Consider the following 27,029-nt stretch of genomic DNA (forward strand, 5'->3'; position numbering starts at 1 on the left):
AAAAAAAAAAAAAAAAAAAAGAAAAAATTGAAAAACAAATCAATAACCCGAATAACCATATAGCACATAAGAAACAAACTTTTAGTTAAAACCTCCACCCAAAGAAAATTCCAGGCCCAGATGGCTTCACTGGAAAATTCTACTACAGACATAAGGAAGAAATAAGACCAATTCTATACAAACTGTTCCAGAAATTAAAGTATTTAAAATTACCTTAATGATAGCATCAAAAAAACAAAACAAAATCAGGAAATACTTAGGGATAAATCTAATGACAGATGTACAAGTCCTATTATGTTGGACATTACAGAACACTGCTAAGAGACATTTTTTAAAGACCTAACTCATGGGGACATATGAAGTATTCATGGGTCAACAGGCCCAAAGTTGTTAAGATATTTATTCTCCCCACATCCATCTACAGATTCAGTGCAATCCAAATCAATATTCCAGCAGGCCTTTTTGTAGAAATTAACAAACTGACTCTAAAACTCATATGAAAATGCAAAGGACTTAAAATATCCAAGACAATTTTGAAAAGGACAGAACAAAGTTGGAGGACTTACAGTATTTGATTCCAAGACTTATTATAAAGGTATAGTAATCAAGACAGTATGCCATGAGCATCAAAGACAGGCATCAAGATCAATGGAACCAAAATAGAGTCCAGAAATAGGCCCATATATGTAGACAAGAGATTTATAACCAAGGCATGGTACCAAGGCAATTCCCTAGGGAAAAGGAAAAGGCCTTTCAACAAATTGTCCCGGGATAACTGGATATCCATCAAAAAATAAAGAAGGAAGAAGGAAGGAATTTTGATCCATTCCTTATGCCAAAAACTAACTCAAAATAGATCACAGACGTAAACCTATACAACTTTAACAAGAAAACAACAGAAAAAATAATTTGCGACCTGGGATTCCACAAAGGTTTCTTTGATACACACAGCCAAAATACAATCCATAAAAGAAAAGGTTGATAAATTAATTGGACTTCACCAAAACTGAGAACTTTTCTTCTACAAAAACACTGTTAAGAGAATGAAAAGACAAGTCACATACTGTAAGAAAACATGTAAATCAAGTATCTGATAAAGGGCTTGTATCCAGAATATATGAAGAACTCTCAAATTTCACTACCAAGAAAACCCACACAATTTCAAAGTTACAAAATATTTTACAGGATATTTAACCACAGAAGGTAGACAGATCACAAATAAGCATGTAAAATATGCTCATCATTAGTCATTAAGGAAATACAAATTAAAACCATAATGAGATACCATTACATCTTTATTAAAATAGCTAAAATTTTAAAAAATGATGATACCAAGTGTTGGCAAGTATGTGAAGTAACTGGAACCCTGCTAAATTGCTAGTGGGAATGCAAAATTGTACAACTACTTTGGAAAACAATTGACAGGGGCGTCTGGTTGACTCAGTTGGAAGAGCATGTGGTTCTTGATCTCAGGTCATGAATTCGAGCCCTATGTTGGGTGTAGACATTAATAAAACATAAATTTAAAAAACTTTTTAAAAAGGATACAATTTGACCATTTGTAGAAAGCTGAATATACACCCATCATACGACACACTCATTCCACTTACAGGCATTTACCCAAGAGAAATCAAAGTGACACATCCGTACAAAGACTAATTTTATTTGGGGCACCTAGGTGGTTCAGTCAGTTAAGTTTCCAACTTCGAGTCAGGTCATGATCTCATGGTTCGTGAGTTCAAGCCCCAGGTCAGGTTCTGTGCTAACAACTCCAAGCCTGGAGCCTGCTTCAAATTCTGTCTCCCTCCCTCTCTGCCCCTCCCCCATTTGCATTCTGTCTGTCTGTCTCTCTCTCAAAATAAACATTAAAAAATTTTTTTAAAGAGTCATTTTTTTTGTAATAGCCAAAAGCTGGGAATCCAAATGTCCAAAATAAGTGAATGGATAAACAAACTGCAGTATAGCCACAAAGCAGACTACTTACTCAGCAATAAAAAGGAATGAATTGTTGATACATGTGGAAACAGGTTTTTAAAAAAAAAGCAGCCAGCTATAGGGATACCTGGGTAGCTTAGTTGGTTAAGCATCCGACTTCAGCTCAGGTCATGATCTCGTGGTTCATGAGTTCAAGGGCTGCTTCGGGCTCTGTGCTGAGAGCTTGGAGCTCGGAGCCTGAAGCCTGCTTCAGATTCTGTGTCTCCCTCTCTCTCTGTCCCTCCCCTGCTTGTGTTCTGTGTGTGTGTGTGTGTCTGTCTGTCTGTCTATGTCTGTCTCTCTCAAAAATAAACAAACATTAAAAAATGAAAAAAAAAAAAAGGGCAGCCAGCTACAGAGTTTTTGCCAAACCCTGTCCTAGAGTGTATGTGTAGGGATAAATCTTTACCCTCCACTTAATACCCAACACTCAGCTCCGTGGGACACTCATAAATTCAAAGATCTTCTTCCTCAATTCTTTAAGTTGATAACAAAGTGTCATCAGTTCTTGGCTATCTGCAGGGAAGGTTCTCTCCCTTCCTGATTCACCTGCAGAGCAGGGGCTCTTCAGACAGCAACCCAATGGGTGAGCCACTGGTTAATGCATGTGAATCACTCATACAAAAAATATGTAACAAGCATCACTTTGTACCAGGCAACTCTCTTGGGCCAGAGCGGTAAATAAAGCAGGTAGACCCAGGACATGACAGAGCTTGCCTTGTACGCTGGGGACTGACACACAATTGCTTGTGACCATGGATTCTGATGGGTCTCACCGGCTTAACTCTAGCTACTGATCAACATTCCTTCTCCATATCTAAAGTTGCTCAAAAATAGTCACCCCCTCTTCCCATTACTGCCTTTTGCCAAGGTCCTGCCCCCAGCTTTCTCTTGTGATGCCTGTCTCCTGGCTATAAAATGGGAGACACAGGCAAGCTCTTCCTAGCCAGTGGACTGTTGACATTTTTCAAAATAAGCCATGTCCTGGGGCGCCTGGGTGGCTCAGTCAGTTAAGCGGCCGACTTCAGTTCAGGTCATGATCTCGTGGTTCATGGGTTCGAGCCCTACATCTGGCTCTGTGCTGACAGCTCAGAGCCTGGAGCCTGCTTCAGATTCTGTGTCTCCCTCTCCATCTCTACCTCTCCCCCACTCATGCTCTGTCTCTCTCTGTCTCAAAAATAAACTATATAAAAAAATTAAAAAAAAAAAAAAGCCATGTCCTAACCATGTTAAGTGCAAGGCCACAGTACCAAAATAAGCATTTATTTCTAATTAAGCAGTTCTCAAATGTTTTCATGCCCAACCCCCTTTAATGCTTAAAATTTCTGAGGACACCAAAGAACCTTTGTTTATGTGGGTTATGTTATGTCTACCAACATTTACTTATTAGAAATTGAAACTGAGAAAGTTTGGGTTTTTGTGTTTATTTATTTGAGAGAGTGCAAGCAAGTTGTGAAGGGGCAGAAACAAGAAGAGAGAGAATCCCAAGCAGGCTCCGGGTTCTCAGCCCAGAGCCTGATGCAGGGTTCGATCTCATGAACCATGAAATCATGACCTAAGCTGAGATAAGGAGTTGAACACTCAAATGACTAACTCACCTAGATGCACCCAAACTGAGAAGTTTTGTAACACACGGTTTCCACGCATACACCAAAGAGGTTAAAACACATATGATCCTGCAATTCCACTCCTAGTATATGCCCAAAAGAAGTGAAGGCAGGGAGACAGACACTGATATACGCGGATGCTCATAGCAACATTACTCACAATAGCCAAGAAGTGGAAAACAACCTAAGCATTTGCCAACAGATGGATGGATAAAAAAGCTGTAGTATATCTATTCAACAGAATATTCTCAGGTCGTAAAAAGGATGGAAATCCTGACATGTGCTACAACATGGATGAACCTGGAGGACATTATGCTCAGTGAAACAAGCCAGACACAAAAAGCCAAATATTCTATTGATTCCACCCATTAAAAAAATATTTTAATGTTTATTTTTGATAGAGAGAGGGAGACAGAGCGTTAGTAAGGGAGGGGCAGAGAGGGAGGGAGACACAGAATCAGAAGCACGCTCCAGGCTCTGATCTGTCATCAGCACAGAGCCTGACGCGGGGCTTGAACTCAAGAAACTCTGAGATAATAACCTGAGCCAAAGTCAGCACTAAACCAACTGAGCTTCCCAGATGCCCTCAAAAAAATCCTTTATAAAAGAGAGGGGGAGAGAGAGAGAAAGACAGAGAGAGAGAGAGAGAGAGAGAATCCCAAGCACATAACCCATTAGCCATCAATCACACATCAAGTGGCCCCTGGAAAAGCCACTGCACACTGGTGAAAGGCAAATGACACCTTGCTATTATTATGAAAATGGTTTTGACCTTGCAGAGCACCCAGAGACTCCTGGCCACACTTGGAGAGCTACTGCTTTATTTAAAGCATGCAACATTTGGGAATTATAGGATTCGTGCCCTGCAGAAATTTAGAAGCCTCCACAATACAGATTCTTTCTCTGGATTCAATTTCTTCTTTGTCAGCAAACCTTGGCCTCATTTTAAATTATGTAAGCTGAGCTGTCTCAAATTACTGTGTGAAATTTAGTATGCGGCTTTAATTGTTTGGAATTGGTTTCTCCTCAACATCTGCCCACAGAGAAATAGAAAGAGGAAGACCAGGCACAACGGAAACACATGTGTCCACAGCCGTGTGGCTCAGGACATCAAAAATTTCCAGCCAGGAAATGCAGGAAAGAATTCCATCCATCTCCTCCCACTGCCCACAGCCCGCTCCAGTGATTTGCCCAGAGTGGAGGGGCATCCTCAGACGCAGCCCCCCTGCCCTGGAGCACCTTTCTGGGAACCAAGAGACCAGGGTATCCCAGCAGGCCCGCCCCCAAGTGGGAGAGAGGCCTCCGCCAGATCGCGCCGCCATTCTTCCTTGGAAAGAGCAACAGCTGCTTCCAGAGGGGCTGTCTCCTGGTGCTCATTCCACCCCCTACCCAGGGCAGGGCCGAGACAGGGATATTTAGCTAGCACCACACTACACATCAGCAGCGGAGGGAAGAGGATCTGAACATAAAGACTGGCTGGGCCTTGCCATGCAAGTGACAGGACAGCTCTAGGAGAACAGTTCCCCTGGGACACTGGGTCCTGTCCAGCACCACATCAGGAACTTGGTTCCTGGGCTGGAACTTGGGCCAGGCATGTCCACTCTGAACAACTTTAGGAGGGGATGGAGACTACCATCGACAACACATAACAATACAGAACGCAGGGCACTCCTACTAAGAGGGCCTTCTGAAGAAGAGTCACCTGTGTCCCAAAGTAAGAGGGGAAGAATAAAGGGCTTTAATGAGGCCTCACGATGGGCAGCATGTGAACCACCAGAGACCATGGAGAAGGCCTAACAGGCCAAGGGTGCAGCCTGGACAGGTGCCACAAGGAGCCCTCCGCTCGGCTGGGGACTAGCAGGACATTAAGACCAAAAGATACTTCGGGGCAAGCTGGCTTCATGGGATGTGCTATGTCTCCAGGACCGGACAATGCAAGCAGTGGGGACCGTTCTTGGAACACTGATCAGCAGGCAGCAGGACAGAGAATGTATCTTGGAGGGCAGATCTAGGAGATGAAGACAGCATTACCAGGCATTTGGAATGGTCCCCAGGAGATCATTCTAGAATAAACTGTGATCACATTACATACTCCTTGCCAGAGTTCTAAATGCCATTTGCCCTTTTATGAGGCAAAGGGCCACTGCTAGCCTTCCTCCAACAAATCCTCCCCATTCAGGTACTTGGGATCCCTGGCTCAGCAGTTCCTACAGATCCCCTAGCAACCCCATCGACCCTCGAAGTGGCTGTCACTTCATGGCCCCAGAGAGCTTGCCTGTAACCTCCTTGCTTCCTGGCACAGTGCAGCAGCTCTTGGTTGCTGAAGTTTCAAGTATCCCACCCCTTGGAATGATTCTGAGGCCCTCCGAAGAGGCAAATGCTCTCAGAGGGACCCACCTGGGGACAGGGAGGATGCAAACAGGGAGCTGGGACTAGGGGTTTTGCACAACACAGCCTGCCGCTGGGCTCAGCAGCAAAACCCAGGTAAGGCTGCTGTTATTGGGAGGCCTGGGCATCCCTCAGCTCCGGCAGGCATCACGGTTGGAGCAGGAAGGACAAGCATCTGAATGTCACACTGCAAGGAGCTCAGAGACTAGCTAGCCCTGTGATTCTCACACACGACGAGGGCCTAGTGTCCAAGAGGGAGTGGGATGTGTGTGGCTTGTGAAAACTACAGTAAGGAAGTTTTACTAGTAAAATTTAAATTAGCAAGGCCAGAGACTGTGATACCTATTTGAAAACCATCTGATCTGCTCACCTCACTTTACAAAAGGGCTGACCTGCCCGGCTCCGTATCCTATAACAAGTTGACAGCAGCAGAACAGGAACCAGAAAGCTGGCTCTGGCTCTTTCACGCAGATCTCGATCTCAAAGCCAACTTGGATAAGAGGGAATCAGGATTCAGGTGGGGGATCAAAGCCACCCCAAACAGGATGCCCTGCATTCTGACTTGGGGTATGGCTAACCCATCCTTCTTCCTCAGAGAGCTGGGTCCAAACATGCCAATTCTGACCCATTTTCTCTTTAAGACAGAAAACAGAGACTTATGAAACGCAGTGCCTCCATGGAGGTCAGCAATACAAACAACCAGGGACAAGAAAGAATGTCTGATTGCTGGACAGGGACCTGTGCAGGGCCAGGCATACACCAAAATATTGTGGTTTTGAAATACAACCAAAATTATTTTATATATCTTCCCAAATGCCAATAGATCCCCAGACATGTGACCACCAAACCCATTTGCAAATCCTGGGGCAGGAGAATCACTGAGAATCACCCTCAGTCTGCCCTCCATTGAGAGGGGAGACTCATCTGACTGTGAGTCTGAGCAAGGCCATCCCCTGCTCCCCCTGGCAGGGGCAGGCAGGTGACCCAGCTCTGCCGGGGCAGCCAATGGGAGAAGAGCTGCCAAGCACAGGGGAAGCCACTTTTTCCTATCAGCAGAGGAGTCACAAGGTTGATGCTAGAGAACACCACACCAGTACAGTGACAAACTTCAGTATTTATCTTTTGTAAGTCACAAGCATTTTCTACATCCAGGAGATGAAGTGACTTACTATTTTCTATCCTCAGACACTGCCCAACTGGGACATTGGCCCACCTGCCTTGCCTTGTCCTCCGGCTTCTCCTTACGTAGATGTTTTGGGGAAGAAGGCGCTGCTTAAAGTAAGTTATCTTAGAAGAGGAGGGGGAGACCCAAAGGAAAAGGATATGACCGGATAAGCTGAAAGAGGAAGGGCAGGCAGAGTCACCAGGCATCTCTATTAAATGAATGACACTTTGAAGAAAAGAACAGCAACCTGCATAAATGTCCATCACCTGATGAATGGATCAAGAAGATGTGGTTTATATATACAATGGAGTATTACATGGCAATGAGAAAGAATGAAATCTGGCCATTTGTAGGAAAGTGGATGGACCTTGAGGTTGTCATGCTAAGCGAAATAAGTCAGGCAGAGAAGGACAGAAACCATATGTTTGCACTCATAGGTCTAACAGGAAAACAGGAGAAACCTAATGGAGTACCAGGGGGAGGCGAAGAGGGAAAGAGAGCTGGGGAGAGAGAGGGATGCAAAACTTGAGAGAGTATTGAATACTGAAAACGAAGTGAGGGTTGAAGGGGAAGTGGGGAAAAGAGGTGGTGGTGATGGTGGAGGGCACCTGTGGGGAAGAACACTGGGTGTTGTATGGAAACCAATTTGACAATAAACTACTTCAAAAAAAAAGAAATTTTTCAAAAAAACACAAAAACAGCAACCTGCAGACTATATTTTATCGAGGTTGGGGCGGGGAGGGTTTAAATGTGGGAATAAGACCAGGACAAGACGGTGGGACAGGGCTGGAGTAATAGCTATCTGGCCTCTGATGTAACATTTATTGGCAGTTTCATCCACCACTCACACCACATTTTGATGACAACCCTAGTACAACCAGTTCATTTCAAGAGAAACAGCTAGAGCAAAATCAGATTCTTATTATGTTCATTTTCCATGTGTCAGGCAGTGTATCAAATGCCTTGAATACATCATTACATTTGTTTGGGGGTTTTTTTTAGTTTATTTATTTTGAGAGAGAGAGAGAGAGGGAGGGAGGGAGCGTGCACACACCTGGGAGCACAGGCAGGGGAGTAGCAGGGAGAGAAAAGGAGAGAGAATCCCAAGCAGGTTCTATGCTATCAGCACAGAGCCCATGATCCCACAATCGTGGGATCATGACCTGAGCTGAAACCAAGGAGCAGACTGAGCCACCCAGGCACCCTCTTTATTATTATATTTTAATTCTTAAGACAAACCTGCCAGCAGAGCCTTATGCCTCCTAAGGGCCAGGTGCTGTGCTAAATGCAGGCAAGAAGACCAGAATAAGAAATACAAGGTCTCTGCCTTCACAGAGCTCAAAGTCTAGTAATGAAGCAGAAGATCTTTACTACCTTGGGGCAGCAGTTCTTAGAGAAACAGAAAGAGCGAACCATAAAAGAAAAAAATTGAAAACTTCAAAATGTAAAACTTATTTGATCAAAAGCTCAGTAAAGATACATAGATCAGTAGAACAGAATACAGGGCCTAGAAACAGACCCACATAAATGTGGCCAACTGATTTTTTTTTAATGTTTATGTTTTTATTTTTGAGAGTGAGGGAGTGCGAGTGGGAGAGGGGCAGAGAGAGAGGGAGACAGATCCAAACTGGACTCTGTGCTGACTGTAGCAAACCCAACGTGGGCTTGAACTCACGAACTGTGAGATCATGCCCCGGGACAAAGTCAGTTACTCACTGATACACCCTGGACAATTCATTTTTGACAAAGGTGCAAAGACAATTCAATGGAAAAAAGAATCTCTCAACAAGTGGTGGTGGAAAAAAGAGACATTCACATAACAAAAATGGAACCTTGACCCGTTCCTCACACAGGATACAGAAATTAACTCAAAACAGACCAAAGACTTACATGTAAAATCTAACACTACAAAATTTCTGGCATAAAAAAATAAAATTTTTGTGAAGCTGGGTTAGGCAAAATGCTTACATACACCTCTAAAAGCATGACCTATAAAAGAAAACAATGTTATAAACTGAAATTCATCATAAAATCAGTGGTTGCCAGGTGGAAACCTCAAAGTAGAAAGAGGTGCTAAGTATAAGGGGGGAGCATTGGGGAGTTTGGGGGTGACAGAACTGTGCTCTGCACCTTCAGTGTGAGGTTACTTACATGACCTTACACATTTGTCAAAGCTCAAAGAATGATATACCAAAGAGAGGTATACCCTGTGTACTAAATTAGAAAACACAGATTCTTTTAAAAGTACAGTTAAGCAGGGGTAGTTCAGGCGGTTAACCATCCAATGCATTATTTTGCCTCAGGTCATGATCTCACAGTTCGTGAGTTCAAGCCCCACACTGGGCTCCATGCTGAGGGTGCAAAGCCTGCTTGGGATTCCCTCTCTCTCCCTCCCTCTCTCTCTACCCCTCCCCTGCTCATGCTCGCTCTCTCAAAAATAGATAAACTTGGAGGGGGCCAGTGGCGCAACGGATAACGCATCTGACTACGGATCAGAAAAATAGATAAACTTAAAAAAAATAAAAGTACAGTTAAGAAAGAATAAATATAAACACAAAAGAAAAAATTATAGTTGAGCAAATGAATGGGTAAATCACTGATCAAGAGAGAATACTTGCAACACATCTGTCTAAAAACTTTTATCTGGAATATACAAAGAACTCCTATAATTCAATAAAAAGGATATGTAAATAATAAAAAAGCAAACAACCTCATAAAGAACAGGTAAAAGATTTGAACAGACATAGGGTGCCTGGGTGGCTCAGTCAGTTAAGCATCTGACTTCAGCTCAGGTCATGATCTCATGGCTCATAAGTTGAAGACCTACACTGGGCTCTGTGCTGACAGCTTGGAGCCTGGAGCCTGCTTCGGATTCTGTGTGTGTGTGTGTGTGTGTGTGTGTGTGTGCGTGCCCCTCCCCTGCTGGTGCGCTCTCTCTCTCTCTCTCTCAAAACTTAAAAAAAAAGATCTGAATAGACACTTCTCAAAAGAAGATACATGAATGGCTTAACAAGGACATGAAAAATTGTTCAACATCATTGCTCACAGGGAAAGGCAATTAAAACACAATAGGAGGGGCGCCTGGGTGGCTCAGTCAGTTAGGCCCCTGACTTCGGCTCAGGTCAGATCTCACGTTCGTGGGTTCGAGCCCCGCGTCAGGCTCTGTGCAGACAGCTAGCTCAGAGCCTGGAGCCTGCTTCCGGTTCTGTGTCTCCTTCTCTCTCTACCCTTCCCCCTCTCATGCTCTGTCTCTCTCTGCATCAAAAATAAATAAAACATTAAAAAAAAACACAATAGGAACCACAAAATGAAAGGCTAAACTTAAAAAAGTCTGACAACCTAAAATATTGGTGAGATTACAGAGCAGCTGGAACTCTTATACAATATTGACAGAAATGTAAGATAGCATATCCACTTTGAAAAAAACATCTGGCAATTTCTCATCAAGTTCAATCTTCTATTCAACAAAGCACTAGAAGTCTTAGCTAGTGCAATTAGGCAAGCAAAAGAAATAAAAGACATCCAAATTGGAAAGGAAAAAGTAAAATTAAATCTGTTTGCAGATGACAGGATCTTATATGTTATGTCTAAAGACTCCACGAAAGGGACGCCTGTGTGACTCAGTCAGTTAAGCGTCTGACTTCGGCTCAGGTCATGACCTCATAGTTCATGTACTCAAGCCCCGTGTCAGGCTCTGTGCTGACAGCTCAGAGCCTGGAGCCTGCTTCAGATTCTGTGTCTCCCTCTCTCTCTGCCCCTCCCTTACTAACGCTGTCTCTCCCTCTCTCTCTCAAAAATAAAATAAACATTAAAAATTAAAAAAAAATAAAGCTTCCACCAAAAAAAAGTGTTAGAATAAATTCAGCAGGCAGTAGGATACAAAAATCAACACACTAAAATCAGTTGCATTTCTATAAATGAACAATGAAACACTTGAAACATAAATTAAAAAACAATTCCTCTTACAAGAGTATTGAAAAGAACAAAATATTTAGGAATAAACTTAACCCAAAGAGATGAAATACCAATATACAAAAACTACAAAACACTGATGAAATTAAAAAGAACACAAATAATTGAAAGACATCCCTTGTTCATGGAATGGAAGACTTAAGATGTCACTATGACCCAAGAAATCTACAGAGTCAATGCATTCCTTATCAAAATGCCAATGACATTTTTTTGCCAAAATAGAAAGATCTTTATCTTAAAATTAATTGGGAATCTCCAATTACCTCAAATGGGCAAAACAACCTTGAAGAAGAAAAATAAAGCTGAAGGCCTCACACCTACTGATTTTCAAATATATTACAAAACTACAATAATCAAAACAGCATGCTACTGGCATAAACACAGATATTTAGGGCAATAATACAGAATTAAGAGCCCTGAAATAAACCCACACATATAGAGCCAAATGATTTTTGACATGGGTTCTGAGACACTCAATAAGGAGAAGACAATCTTTTCAACAAATAATGCTGGGAAAATATTCATATAAAAAAGAATAAAGTTAGACTCTTACCTAACACAACATACAAAAATTAAACCAAAATGGACCAATGTAAGACCTAAAACAATAACTCTTAGAAGAAAATACAAGAGGCACCTGGGTGGCTCAGTTGATTAAGGGTCCAACTTTGGCTCAGGTCACGATCTCACGGTTCGTGGGTTCAAGCCCGCATCAGGTTCTGTGCTGACAGCTAGCCAGAGCCTGGAGCCTGTCTTTAGATTCTGTGTCTCCCTCTCTCTCTAACCCTCCCCTGCTCACACTCTCTCTCTCTCTCTCTCAAAAATAAAAACATTAAGAAAAAAAGGAAGAAAATACAAGACAAAAGTTTTACAACATTGGATTTAGAAGTGATTTCTTAGATAAGATACCAAAGCACAGATAACAAAAGCAAGAATAGACAAAAGGAACTACATCAAACTTAAAGAAATAACAAAGTTAAAGGGCAACCTTACATAATGGGAAAAAAAATCTACAAATCATTTATCTGATAAGGGGTTAGTATCCAACATATATAAAGAACTCTTACAATTCAACAAAATACAACTATCCAATTTAAAAACAGTCAAAGGATTTGAATTAGACATTTCTCCAAAGAAAATATAAAATGGCCAACATTATGACAAGATGTTCAACATCACAAATCATTAGGGGAATCTAAATCAAAACCATAACAAGATATTACTCCATCTAAAAGGATGGCTACTATCAAAATAAATAGAAAATAACAAGTGTAGGGACACATGGGTGGCTCAGTCAGCTGAGTGTCCAACTCTTGATTTCAGATCTGGTCATGATCCCAGGGTCATGGGATCCAGGCCCATGCTTAGCATGGAGCCTGCTTAAGATTCTCTCTCTCATTCTCTCTCTCTCTCCTACCTCTACCCCACTTGGACATGCTCGTGTTCTTTCTCTCAAAAATTAAAAAAGAAAGAAAATAAAATAACAAGTGTTGGCAAGAACACAAAGAAATTAGAGGCCTTGTACACTACTGGTAGAGTTGTAAAATGGTGCAGTCACCATGGAAAATAGTGTAGAGGTTCCATATTTAAAATAGAATAACCATATGACCCACAATCCCAATTCTGGATATGTAACCAAAGGAACTGAAAACAGGATCTCAAAGAGATACTTGTACACCCATGTTCCTCGTGGCATTATTTACAGTAGTCAAGAGGCAGAAGCAACCTAAATGACTCACAGGTGAATGGATAAAGAAAATGTGGTATATTCATACAATCAAATATTATTCAGCCTTAAAAAAAAAGGAAATTCTGTCATACCAGGACATGGATGAACCTTGAAGACACTATGCTAAGTAAAATAAACCAATCACAAAAAGACAAATACTGCATGACTCCAATAATATGAGGTTTCTAAAGCAGTCAAACTCTTAGAATGCCAGGGGCTGACTTGAGGAAGGAAAGGGAAGTTGTGGTTCAGTGGGTATGGAGTTCCAGTTTTGCAAGATAAAAAAGTTCAAGATGTTACCCAATAGGGTGCACTTAATTAACACTACTGTACTCTACACTTAAAAGTGGTTGAGATGATGTATGTTATGCTTTTTTACCACAACTTGAAAATTAAAAAAACAAACAACCTAAACCTTGTTTCCCTGGATTCAGTTAACAATCCTCTGAGGTCAGTTTTATTACTATCCCCACTTAGAGAAAACAACTTAGGTCTCTTCATATTCCTCCTGGAGCCAGTTTCCCATGTGCAAAATGAGGGGACAGTGGGCTGTACCCAACCCTCACCAGCACAGATAAGACATGAAGGGATTTTTAAAGTCACAAGGGAAATATTAACACCAAATAAACTCCTGCAGGAAAGCAGGCCTCTAGGTCTGAGGAACTCCAAAAGGTGACTGACAGTAAGGCCCAGGCATCAGAAAGAGATTTGCCCCAGTTCTTCCCTCAGCCCAGCTCAGTGGGGGCAAAGCTCTGACACCTGCTTAAACCCCCACAAGAGCTCAAAAAAGCACACAGTTTATCATTAATGGGCCTCATTAAAGAATACTCAAGGGGCACTTGGGTGGCTCCGTCAATTAAGTATCGGACTCTTGACTTCGGCTCAGGTCATAACCTCATGGCTCATTAAGTTCCAGCTGTCAGGCTCTGTGCTGACAGCTCAGAGCCTGGAACCTACCTCAGGTTCTGTGTCTCTGTCTCTCTGCCCCTCCCCCACTTGTGCTCCCACTCTCGCTTGCTCTCTCAAAAATAAACATTTAAAAAAGTAAAAGTAGGGTTATCATTAGGGTTCACTAAGGTATTGCACACCTAGTGTTCAGCAGATGCTCAGGAAGGGAGGTGGTGGTGGTGAGGATGACGACAACGAAGACTAAGAACCGAGGCCAAATGTACAGGACAGGGCCAGCAGGGGATGCTTTCAGCTCCCGGCAGGCCAAGCATAAGGCGGCCTGAAGGATATTCACGAGGACACAGTGGCCAAGCCTGTGGGAGGAAGACAAGAAAAGTGGGTAGGCAAGGAGGTTCAAGTTGAAAGGTCAGGAAAGACCAGGCAGAAAGATGAGAAGAAACCGAGGGCAAAGGAGCGGAGGGTAATGAAGTACCCACTGAAGCTGTGCAATGCAGAGCAGGAGCTCTCGCTTGCCCAGGTGACAAATACTGGCCCCACCACTTACTAGCTGTGTGACCGTGCGCAAGTCACTCTTCCAAGCTGTCTCTTCATCTGTAAGAAAAGGGAGAGATGAGTACCGCTTTCTATAAAAAGGGCATCACATCTCACCCTGCAATTATAAAGGAGAAACACACAACAGCAACTAGACAGAATTTTGTAACATTGTTTTATTGTGTGTCCTAACCATTTTTAGGGTTACCTTCTGGTTTTTACAAGTAGTGTCATTTTTACATTTAGTTATATGAAACTTTTAAAATATCTTGCTCTCTCTGATTATTAACTTTCATTAATGCTTCTTAAAAGATAATATAGCCATATGGTTCAAAATCCACAAGGAGGTGACCGGTAAGACTATTAATAAGACTTCCAAACTTCTTAAAATGTCCATGTTTGTTTGATTGCAATCAGAGGGTGGTGAGGTCACTGAAGAAGGCTGCTAAAACACTAATTCCTGGAACTGGTCAGCCGGGTCCAAGAAGTTGGTGGAGCCGGAAGCCATGAGCGACAAGATGCCTCCTCCTTCGCAGGTGGGCACCAGATGGTGCAGCTATCTCCATTCAGTCCCCCACAGCCACGCAGCTCTTTCTTCTTATTTTGGACTTGTGGTGCAAGAGGCAGAGCACCCGGCTCAAGAGAACAATCTTCGGTTTCCAGTTTCTGCTTCTTCTACTTAAAAGCCAAGGGATGCCACCAGGCAAGGTGATTATTTTCTCTGGGCCTCGACATTCCAATCTCTACAATGGACCTAACACCTGCCTCACTGCCTCCCTCCGAAATAGGGCTATCATATGACGCATGTGCACAGCTATGCCCAAACTCCTGGGTCAACCTTGACCCTACCTTCAGACAGCTTCCCCACATCACCACACACCCAGAGACTATCCGCGCTTAGCAGATGCCATGGGGAGGGTGGTAGCACTGGAAATTAAATAAACTCAAGCCCAAATGACGCGACCATATAAGCCTTCCACTTATTTTCCCCAAGAAGAAACTGAAATTATAAAGCGTGACTTGCCAAAAATTATACTGACAAGATTGTCACTGACAAAACTAGGATAACAAGGTCTCAGGACTCTTTGAAATGAAGGATAATACATTTCTGAATATTCAATTATCACAAAATAGCTTTTCAAATGAACTTCTGACTATGAGATAACTTCAGGTTTACAGAAAAGTTCCAATATATCCTCATCCAGTGTCCCCAGTTGTTAACATCTTAGACTACACACTAGCACGGCACATTTGGCTTAATTAGGAGTCTAACATTGGTACATTTCTATGAACTGAATTCCACATTATTAGAATTCCACTAGTTGTTCCTTTTCCCATTTCAGGATCCAATCCAGGATACCACATTGTAGTAAGGATCACAAAGTATTTTTTAATACACTCCATCAGAAGATTTTAAAGTTGGGGTGCCTGGATGGCTCAGTTAAGTGTCCAACTTTGGCTCAGGTCATGATCTCACAGTTCATGGGTTTGAGCCCCACTCAAATCCTCTGCTTGGGATTTCTCTCCCTCTCTCTCTCAGTCCCTTTCCCACTAGTGTGTGCATACACTCTCTCTCTCTCTCTCTCTCTCTCTCTCTCTCTCAAAAATAAATAAACCTTAAAAAAATTTTAAGGTTAACAAAATTAAAAAACTGATTAATAGCAGTTATTAATGCTAAAATCTAAGGAATGTAATTGTTTGTTATAAATTTTACTTGGCCTTTCTTTTTACTGATGCTAAATGGCCATTGATTCAACACACATAATCCTCTTCAAACCAAAGAAACAAAATTGGAAAAAATATTTTAAGCAAGTAGCAATTTACACTAATGAGCTGACCTGTTAAAACTATAAATATCTAGTCATAAAAATGATTTTTAATTTTCCCAGGAAAATACAACCTATTAAAAAATGAGATCTCTTTACTGATTAGTATCACAAAATAGAAGCTTGTTATAATAATGAGATTATAGTAATTACCTCTGTCAATATTTTCTATTAGTAAAGGCAATTTAAAATCAACCCAGTTTTGAACCTAACTGTATAACAAACACACAGAAGGGTGAAAAAAATGAATACGAGTAGCTTTTGACCCAGTACATTGAGCATATACTATTAGCCTAAAGACAAAATGAGTTGCAAAAAGAAAAAAAAAAAATCCAAAATTTTACTCCGTTGATTTGCTGTTGGTAGTAGTAATGGGTATAGCACTTCTGAAACTATGCTGTGCACCCTGGAAGACAAGCAAATAACTAAATCTACTGATGATGTTGGAAGCCAGAGTTCTCACTGTAGAAAAAGGGAGACAGCAGGGAAAGCAGACAAGATCCTATGATGCTGGGTTGAAACTAAAAGAAACAGGGGCGCCTGGGTGGCTCAGTCAGTTGAGTGTCTGACTTTGGCTCAGGTCATGATCGCATGGTTCGTGGGTTCAAGCCCTGCATCGGGCTCTCTGCTGACAGCTCAGAGCCTGCAGCCTTCTTCGGATTCTGCGTCTCCCCCGCCCCTCTCTCTCTCAGCCCCTCCCCTGATCACATTGTCTCTCTCTGTCTCTCAAAAATAAACAAACATTAAAAAATAAAAAAAAAGAAACTAAAAGAAACAGTATGGGGGCACCCGGGTGGCACCTGGGGCACCAGTCAGCTAAGCATGTGACTCTTGATTTGAACTCAGGTCATGATCTTATAGTTCATGAGACCAAGCCCCACGTCAGGCTCTGGGCTGACAACAGAGCCTGCTTGGGCTTCTTTCTCTCTCTCTTCCCCTCCCTGGCTTGTGTGCATATGCGCCCTCTCTCTCAAAATAAACAAACATGTTAAAATTTAAAAAACAGAAACAGTATAAACTTACACAAAAAGACACAGTCAAAGACAAGATCCATATACACATATGCACAGAGACCGACAGAAGAGCATGCACACACACCCCTAATGGACTGAAAGGTCTAGAGTACCAGGCATGATCCAAGGAGCAATGAACTCACCTAGCACAAAATCTTGGCTTCTAAATACCATCTCCCACTAAAAGGAACCAGTGTTCCATGGAAAAATGCCTGGGACAGGAAAGATACAAGTTGAGCCTAGTAATAAGAAATGTTCAAAATAGACGAGGACATGTCAGAAGGATGCAGAAGCCAGCCCAAAGGGGTTTCCCCTTCCTATATTAATTGCAATATACGTGTCAAAATGAATCATGACTGGGGCCCCTGGGTGGCTCAGTCAGTTAGGCATCCAACTTTGGCTCAGGTCATGATCTCACGGTTCGTGAGTTCAAGCCCTGCATTGAGCTCTGTGCTGACAGCTCAGAGGCTAGAGCCTGCTTCTGATTCTCTCTCTCTTTCTCTCTGCCCCTCCCTTGCTCATGCTCTTCTCTCTCTCTTCCTCTCTCAAAACTAAACATTAAAAAAATTTAAAAATATGAATTATGCTAAAAGACCATATAACACACTGAACAGAAAGAAGAATCCATGAATCCTAACTGAGAGTAAAACACAAAAAGGAAGAGAAGTTCTCTTTTATAGTAGATTGCTACTAAACGAAAAAGTAAGAACAAATCACCATTTAGCAATCATGACAGTGGCAACTTGTTTAGGCAAGAATCATTAATAGATGCTGAACAAAAATGGACAAGCCTACCTCCCTACCCTCCCATCACAAAAGGGGAAAGGTACCTTTCCCCAGAGAAATGTAGCCAATGCCACCCTACCATATGACCAAGGTTAATATCGCCACTCCTGAGACAAACTGATGGGCTGTGTTTCCTGATGCATGCACTGAGAAGGACTCAATGATCGGGGGAATCACACCTGCCAAATACGCATCAACTGAATCTGAGCACAAGGAAACAATCTGAAAAACACAAAATGAGAAATTTTCTATAAAAGAGCTGCCTGTGGGGGCACCTGGGTGGCTTAGTCAGTCAAGTGTCTGTCTTCGGCTCAGGTCATGAGCTCATGGTTCGCGAGTTCAAGCCCCTCGTTGGGGTCTGTACTAACATCTCAGAACCTGAAGCCTGCTTCGGATTCTGTGTCTCCCTCTCTCTTTGCCTTTCTCTCCTCTCTCTCTCTCTCTCTTTCTCTCCCTGCCTCTCTCAAAAATAAACATTAAAAAATAAAAAATAAAATAAAAAAATAAAAGAGAGGCCTGTACTCTTTCATAAGTTGTAATACATAAGACAAAGAAAGACAGGAAGCTGTTCCAGATTTTAAAGATTAAACACACATCAAAATTAAATGCAACAAGATACCAGGTCAGATCCCAGCTTGGAAAAATATGTTGTAATTAGACAACCGGCAAAATGGGGACATGGCTAACAGCACTACATCAATGTCAAACTTCCTAAATTTGATTAACTATACTGTGCTTCTAAAAGGATGGCCTTGTTCTTAGGAAATATAAATTGAGGGATTTAGGAAATATAGGGGGTTCTTAGGAAATATAAATTGAGGGTCATGATGCCTCCAACTTAGTTTCAAGCAGTCCTCCTCCATGTGCACACATGTATGCCCACAAATAATTGGCAAGTCAAATGTTAACAATTGGTGAATCGATGGGGCGCCTGGGTGGCTCAGTGGGTTAAGCATCTGCTTTTGGCTCAGGTCATGATCTCACGGTTTTTGGGTTCGAGCCCTGCGTCAGGCTCTGTGCTGACAGCTCCGAGCCTGGAGCCTGGTTCAGATTCTGTATCTCCCTCTCTCTCTCTGCCCCTCCCCCACTCACGCTCTGCTTCTCTCTATCTCAATAATAAACATAAAATTTTTTTAACTTATGGGAAAATCTCCTTTATAAAAAATATTTTTTAAAAAATTGGTGAATCGAGGTGAACTATATAAAGTTGGAGTCCGTGGTACTACTCTTGCAAATTTTCTGTAGGTATGAATGTTCCCAGAGTAGAAAGTTGTTTTTTTGTTTTTTCGTTTTTTTTTTAAAGAAGTATCCCTCTGTCTCCCTCTGAAGGAAGATATTTTGAAATCTTAATTCTTTTTGGAATTAAGCTTCCTCATACCAATAAAAAAATGCTGAGCATTGGATCTTTGAGATTTGGTTTCATATTTGCCCTTAAGGCACCTCTCAACTGAATAATTTTGTTCATATCAATGTTCCCCTAAATGGCCACTCTAACGCTAAATTATCCTTGATGAAATTATGCCATTTAGACAAATAAGCACACAAATTTGAGTTATAGCATAAGTATATGTGAAAACCAGGTGCCCAACCTGGAGCTGCTGCAGATATGGTTTTAGACTGAGACAAATACATGAGAGCCTGGAACAACCAGTTGGAAAATCTGCCTGTGTACTCTGTAAGGTAAGAGTTAGGTCTCGTCAGCCTATTGGCCACACCATCTATAACTGTAAATCTCACTAAACTGCAGCTTCTAGCTGATGAAAAGCTTAGGTAAGAGGCCTCTCCCAGAACCAGACCCCAGAGGCAAAACAAAATAAAATTGAGGGGTACCTGGGTGGCTCCTTTTGTTAACTGACGCTTGATTTGAGCTCAGGTCATGATCTCAGGGTTTTTGAGTTCAATCCCCGCATCAGGCTCTGCACTGTCAGCAAGGTGCCTGCTTGGGATTCTCTCTCTCCCTCTGCCCCTTCCCTACTCCCTCATGCGCATGCACTCTCTCAAAATAAATACACTAACTTAAAAAAAAAACAACTGGGGGCGCCTGGGTGGCTCAGTCAGTTGGGCTTCCAACTTCAGCTCAAATTATGATCTCACAGTTCATGAGTTCGAGCCCCACATCAGGCTCTGTGCTGACAGCTCAGAGTGGGGAGCCTGCTTCAGATTCTGTGCTTCCCTCTCTCTCTGACGCTCCCCACTCATATTCTGTCTGTCTCTTCTCAGAGGTGAATCAATATTGCAAAAAGAAAAGATTCTTAAAAAAAATAATAAGACTGAAGAAAATTCTCACAAAGTCTTGCTAAAAAATGTATGACTATGTGTACTAGCCAGAAAGATCTCCAGAACACTGTCCTCTGAAAAACTCAATAAATTATATAATAAGTATAATTCCATTTATGTAAAATATTACATGTATGAAATTTTTGTAAATATTTTCTTAAAAATCAACATCATTTTTCCAAATTGTCCTGGGCTTTCACTGTGGCTCATGAGGTCCTTCTGCATGTGTGCACCCCCTCACTGATGGTGTGGAAAGAGAATCTGAAGGAGTGGCTGACAAACCACTGAGGGTTGCAGCACGAGCCTGCATTGGCCCTAAACAAACCTCATGACCCTTTCAGGTACTTCCCAGTTCTCTTGCTCTGCCTTGTAAGACCACAAGGCCAGGGATAAATTAACCAATTGCAGAGACCCTAGGAAACAACTAGCAGCACTCAAAAGGTCTCCACATGAGGACACCTGATTTCGATCTAAGCACTGAGAGTCCTGGAACCTCCCATCTCCCAGCTGACCTCGGACACCCTCTGCAGCGGCTTCTGCCACTTGTCCAGTGCCCCAGGGAGCCCCAAGCAACCCTCTCCACAGCCATACATTCCTGTGGAAGGTCACCTAGGGAACAAGGTTTCCGAGACAGGGAAGAACAAGGTGGACACCTGGAGGCTCTCTCTCCATCCAGCATACCCACTGGGGCTCTGCTCTCAGCCCTGTCCTATCCAACATGCAGAGCTGTCAACAGCTGAGGGCAGACAGATGACAAGCTGATCAAACTAATGGCTGGCTTCCAGGGATCTGGAATTGAGGACAATGACCAGCCCAAGCTGGCCACACCAGGGAGAGAAGAGTGAGAAGGCCAAGAGGCAAGAGTGGCAGTTCTTGCACCTACCAGCTCTGAAGCAAGGCCTGTACTGTGCAATGGCCCAGGGAAGGACAAGCCATGTTCTCATGCAGGGATAAGTCCAGTTCTCAAGCCTCAGTGCCAAGCAAGTCCATCCAAGAGGAAGCCCAGCCCACCCATCCCAAAGGCTTCCTGACCAACCTCCCCCCCACCCCCTACCAACAACCCCTGCTGGGTGGCTGGTGAATTTCAAAAAGGATCCACATTCGTGGGATCTACATTCATGAGAAGTCTTCACCTGCTCTCACCTCGCAGCCCAGCTCACCCCAGCAGGAAGGAGCAAGAACCAAGCTCCCTGCACTGGGAGACCCAGGCCAGCTGGCCTACAGCTCCCCACCCCTCCCAACACACCGGTCCTCCAAAGGCGTTCTTGCAGGCGGCCACAAGGCCCTTATCCTCACCACCCCCACCAGGGGCAGCTGCGAGGCCCGCTGGCTAAGGGAGCTGTTGCTCTTTATGTCAAAATATAAATAGCCATTTGTGCATTTGTTCAATAAGTGATTTCTGAGTGCCCACTCTGTGCCAAACTAGGCCCAGGGGACACAACATGAACGTGACAAAGAGTAAAACGTGTCAGTATGAACAATCCTAGCCCTGTCCAAAGCACTGCGGCTGTTTGGGGGGCTCTAGGAAGCCACACACACACCCTTCTCAGCCCATGGGAATGGCTAGACTCATTTGGCGCTCCCTGTGCGCCAGACAGTGCTCAAAGCCACTTCACTCTGCTGCCTCCCAGGTGGGGTCTCTCTCCCAAGAAACATCCCCTTATGCATGCACACCCATGCACCCAGACTTTTGGGGGTCCCTACACTCTCTATAAAGTCCCTCCGGAGCTAACATGAATGGCCTTTTTGTCAGGCATTGATTTTAATTCTCATAGCATCTCTCAAGTATGTTCTATTATGTCTGTGGTACAGATAAGGAAACTGAGGCTCAGCAGAGTCAGAGTGGGCAGCAAAGTGAGCCTTGACTTCCAGCCATGCAACTCTATGCTCTTAACCCACCACACTGGACTCTATAAACAGCTTGTGTGAAGTGACACGAGACCTGGGCTTTCCTCCCTCCCAGGTCGATACCCAGATGCTGCAGGACACTCTGTGTCCACAGCTCACTGCATGGGCCATTCACCCTCCCCTAGATTTACCCTGTTGAGGAAACATGTCCACCCTGATGGAACACACAGCCCAGCTTGGATCAGCAGGACAAGATGTGACTTTCACTAAACACCCCAAAGGCAATGGGCAAATCACACCAAAAACAAAAATATAGCTATCACAGAATAGCCATACTTAGAACCCACCCATCACACTGGCAAAGTGTTGGCTCAAAACTGAGCTCTCTGGATTACTGACCCGCTCTGCAGACTGAAAGAGGAAAGGACCACTAACCAACACCTAAGCACCCCAAATACAAAAGCACACATGATGAGGGAGCAATCTGGCAGTGTACCAAAGAAGAGACAATCAGTCCCTTGCTATCTACTAGGTCCTACATGTTGTCACCGATACGTTCCACTTAAGAAACTACCAGTATTTCTCTATGCCAAGTACCAAAGGTAGGCAAGAGATTACCCGTGCGGTGAGGGCTAACTAGATCACCTGGCATGATGGCTAAGAGGAGCACAAGCCTTAGTGCCGCCAAACTGCCCACGGGAGGGAAGGGGGGAGGAAAGTGCAAGTGAGCTAGCCAGGGAAGCAGGACTAGGGAAGGCTGCAGGGAAGAGCAATCTGGGTCAGAGGAACAGGAAAGGTACAGTGTAACAGCAGCGAGTAGGTACAGACCCATCTGGCGAAGTGTGCAACAGCAGCACGTTCTTCATTCCTAAGACCAGAACCACCAACTGAAATAAGAACCCTGATTCACTGCCACCTGGGCCAACCGGAGCTTTAACCAGTGCTTCCTGTGCCCTCAATACTCTCCCATGGTGATGCTGCTCGGCACACAGCAGGTGGTAGCTGGTGACAGTGCCCAGACACAGCAGGTTGTGGTGAGGGCTTGTTTCAGGGTTGTGGGGAGGCATTGCCATTTGTCTCCCCCCGTGGACACCAAGTACCAGGAGCCCCCTCCTGCTCTCTGCAGTGGCCAAAATGTTCAGGGAGAAAGACCACTAACTTTGAAATGGTTCCCAAAATAAATCATGTGTGTGTGTACATACATACGCATTGCACACATGAGGAAGGAGACAGGTGAGGTAAAATGCTGACAACAGGTAAGTCTGGGTAGAGGGTACACAGATATTCTTGGAATGAATTTTGTTCTTGCAACTTTTCTGTAAGTTTGAAATTATTTACAAATTAAAACTTTCTTTAAATGTAAAAAAAAAAAGGCAATTCGTTAGCTAGTGAGGTTGGAAAATGTGCTAACACTACTTTTCAACTAAAAATAATGAAATTCTTAAGCCAAAAGCATAATCAGCCAGTGAAGTGAGTGCTACAGTGTTACAAGACTGTGAAGAGTTCAGAAAGTGCTCGGCAAGCAGGTGCAGGTTCAACTTCCCAGCTACTTCTATGAGCTTCAGCCACGTCTGTCTGCAAAACATCCACACTCTTCCCACTCACTAGCCCATGATGCTCCAGGGGCAAGGTGCTGTGGCCACTAGTCAGTTCACTAAAGATTTAGCAATTCAGCACAGACAGCAGGCAGCAGGCCCCTCTGGGTCCCTAATGACCAAAGGGAAAGAACCCTGAACTTGGAGCCAATTCACCCAAATCTGAATCCCAGCTATGCTGCTCACGAGCTGTGCCACCTTATGCAAGTCATTTGCCTCTCCCAGCCAGTACAAGGAAGACAGCTTCTAGTCTTGCGACCTCATCAGGCAGCCTCACTGAACACAAGACTTTTTTAACAGGGCTGGGGACCTCAGCTGAGACAGCGCTCACATGGGGAAGGCAAATGTTTTCTCAGTCGTGTATGGTGGACAAAGCTGTAGCTAAAACCATGGCATGATTTTCTTTCATCAATGAAAAGAGAATAACAGTTTTAGAATCAGCAATTGCTGCTGCATCCTCTGCACACATGGAGAAAAGGTCAATGAGATGACACCACGGTCACTGGCCCCCCAAAAGTCCCTCCACACTTGTCGTCCCTCAGAAGAGGTCTCCAACTTACCCTTCCCCCCACAGGCCCAGCAGATATAACAGACACCACCGTTGGTCATTATGGCTAATCTCAAAGGGGATTTGGAGAGAGGACTGGCTCTATCCCTCAGATCAGAGTATTTAGGTGAAAAAGGGTCTGTGCCCTCACTTGGTCTATCAAGGGAAGAGATGTGGCCTGGAGTACCACAACTGGGGTTAAGGAAGGCCAGGGCAGGACATGCACAGCTGGAGTAGACAGAGCCTCAGCCAAGGGCACAGGTTGGGTCAGACACCTAGGAATGAAATCTCATTTCAACCACTTAGTTTCATGAGCTCTGTTTCCCCATCTGTAAAATGGGGCTAATAACAGTCATCTACCTCACAGGGACCACTTGAGAGATAATCAATGCACATTTTAGTACACATTAAAACAGCACCCGGCATGTAACACATCCTCAGTCAACCAAGATCAAACATGCATTTAAAAAAAAACACACACAACTTTGCTAAAAGGTCAAATACCCCACTCTATGAAAGCCCTCACCCGCTGGCCTTCACCAGTGAATAACCAGAACTGGCTTGGCCTCGGTCCTCAAGGACTCCCTCCCCTGGGAAGTAGGTTCTGCCTGATGCCCTCCTCACACACAAATAAGCATCTAAACTGGGACTCCAACAGAAAGAATGCAGGTGAAGACCTAGGAAGCCCTCCTTCACAGGCATCAGGCAGCCTGGAAGGACACGGACCACACACAAGCCCCCAAAGAGAACATCTAACCCAGAGTGTGACCAGCCCAAGCCAACCAACCAAAATCAGGGAACCAGCAAACCCCCCAGGGTTTGCACGGCAACTCAGGACACCACTAGGAACCGCTGCTAACTTCTGATCTGGAAACTCGAGGAATGTAAAAAGTAATTTGCTCCTTCAACCAGAGCCACCTCTCTACCCCAACTCAGACCTAAGGTCTGAGGTCTCTTGTAAAGCCCTCCCCTGCTTCAACAGGTACAAAAGATTGGCCCCCTCTGCTGCCTGTCTCTAGGCCCCCACACTCAAGCCTGACTTACACCTAGTTTCTGCTTCCATACTTAAAGGGCACTCCTAGAGAAAAGGATTTATTCAATTCATTTGAGCATCCCTAGTGGCAGGCAGGCAGTGAGAATTTGCAAACACTTTCTTACTGGTGCTGGCCAGTTGGCAGGATACATAGACAGACAGCAAAGGAAAGGGAATTGGGGCCGTTAGTCAATCACCTTTATCGTCCAGGGAGGAGATGCTAGACCTGGAACAGAAGCACCCCAAGGAAGACAGGAATGATGAGTGGCTTCGCCCAAGTCCACTGACTGGATATGCAAAATTGGGACCCAAGAGCCAGAACAGAATGATGTCTCACTTCTCTATAGATATAAACATGTTTTCTAAAGAACTTAAGTCACAAGGAGCCACAAATGCTTTGGTTCTGGTCCTCAAGAACCCATTCAGTACTCTCTTCACAACTAGCCCTTTTTCTGGCTACCACTGCTACTGAGGCCATCCCACCAGTCACCCTGCTGCCCAGGGAACCACCAGAAGCAGTGAGCAACAAGTTCTACTCAGGGAGCCCAGAGAAGCTTCACTGGAGAACCTCCAGGTTGATCAGAGGCCCAGGGCCTTGGTCACTAAGTAAACACTGGGGAGGAGACAGCACTCTATTTAGGATGACAAAGGCAGAGAAGAGAGAGGTGCGTCATGTCTGGTAGGAGCACCTTGGCAGAGGCATGAAGGAGGGTGGCGCACCACTATTCTCCCCAGACCGTTTGTACACAGAGACCTTACAGAGCTCACAGACAATGCCCCTGGACACTTTTGCCTTCATGGGCCCCTTCCACCATAAAAAAAGTATGAAGAATCATACTTTTCAACTGCAATGGTATAAAGATGAACAAATTTGAACGTGTCTAACATTTTCTTTTACCTAAACGATCAGGGTTTTTCCCTTGCTGATTTCAAAAGACCACTAAAAGCACTCACTGTGGGCTCCCAGCACCAGGTCTCCTGTACCTGATGGATAAATCTGCCCTGCAATTGGGGATTTGATTTTTTGTTGTTGCACTCAATGGAGAAGAAACACAAGAAATAGAGATAAAAATTATCCTGGACCTTCTGGCTGCCATGATAATGATTCCCCACCACAAGCTTACTTATAAAAACACAAGCTCCAAAGGGAGTTCCAAAAGCATTTAATCATCGCATAACAAGGTACACTCCTAACTGCCTGGCACTGTCCAGGCTCTGATGGCGGAGACCTGGCCGCGGCACCAGTCTCTGCCCCAGGGAAGCTAGCTTGCTTTCCGAGTGTGATGGCTTGCGGACTCCCAGTACTTCCTTGGGCCGGTCTCTCAGCTGAGTGGTTCTCAGCTACAGCACCTCACTGAGTGACAATAAGCGACACGGCTACCGCTTTCCAGCCGAGGAATTTCCAGGGCTGAGGCCCTAGCACCAAATAACCGCTGAGGGATAACATGGGAAACCAAGTGCCTCCACGAGCTCCTCTGTCGACCCCAGCACTCCAGCCTGACCTCAATCGCTGGGCAAGCTCCTTCGCCAGAGAACTCCCAGGCCCCAGAAGTTAGGTCGGCCCCGAACATCACTCTTGCTTAGGTCAATCTCACAGCATGCAGCGCTCCACGGACACGGATCCAAAGGTAACATCCCTCGAGAACAAAGTTCCATGATGTATGAAGCGATCGGAGCCCAGGTAAACTCTGGGCACCGTCCCAGGCGGGGCGGGGGCGCGGCGGCCCGCGTGCAGGCCTCGGAAGCGCCCTACTGGGGCCCCGCCCCGTGGAGGGAGGTCCCGGGCTACCCCGGCCCGCACACCGCCCGCCCTGCCCCGCCCCCACACA

At 44.2% G+C, this 27,029-nt stretch overlaps 1 protein-coding gene across 3 annotated transcripts in view; it reads right to left on the minus strand.

Moving 5' to 3' along the window:
- DGCR2 (DiGeorge syndrome critical region gene 2) overlaps positions 1-27,029 on the minus strand; it is a 93,231-nt gene that overhangs the window by 65,747 nt on the left and 455 nt on the right. The window lies entirely within an intron of this gene.

The sequence above is a fragment of the Suricata suricatta genome, chromosome 14 (genome assembly GCF_006229205.1).
Source record: "Suricata suricatta isolate VVHF042 chromosome 14, meerkat_22Aug2017_6uvM2_HiC, whole genome shotgun sequence".
Lineage (NCBI taxonomy): Eukaryota > Metazoa > Chordata > Mammalia > Carnivora > Herpestidae > Suricata > Suricata suricatta.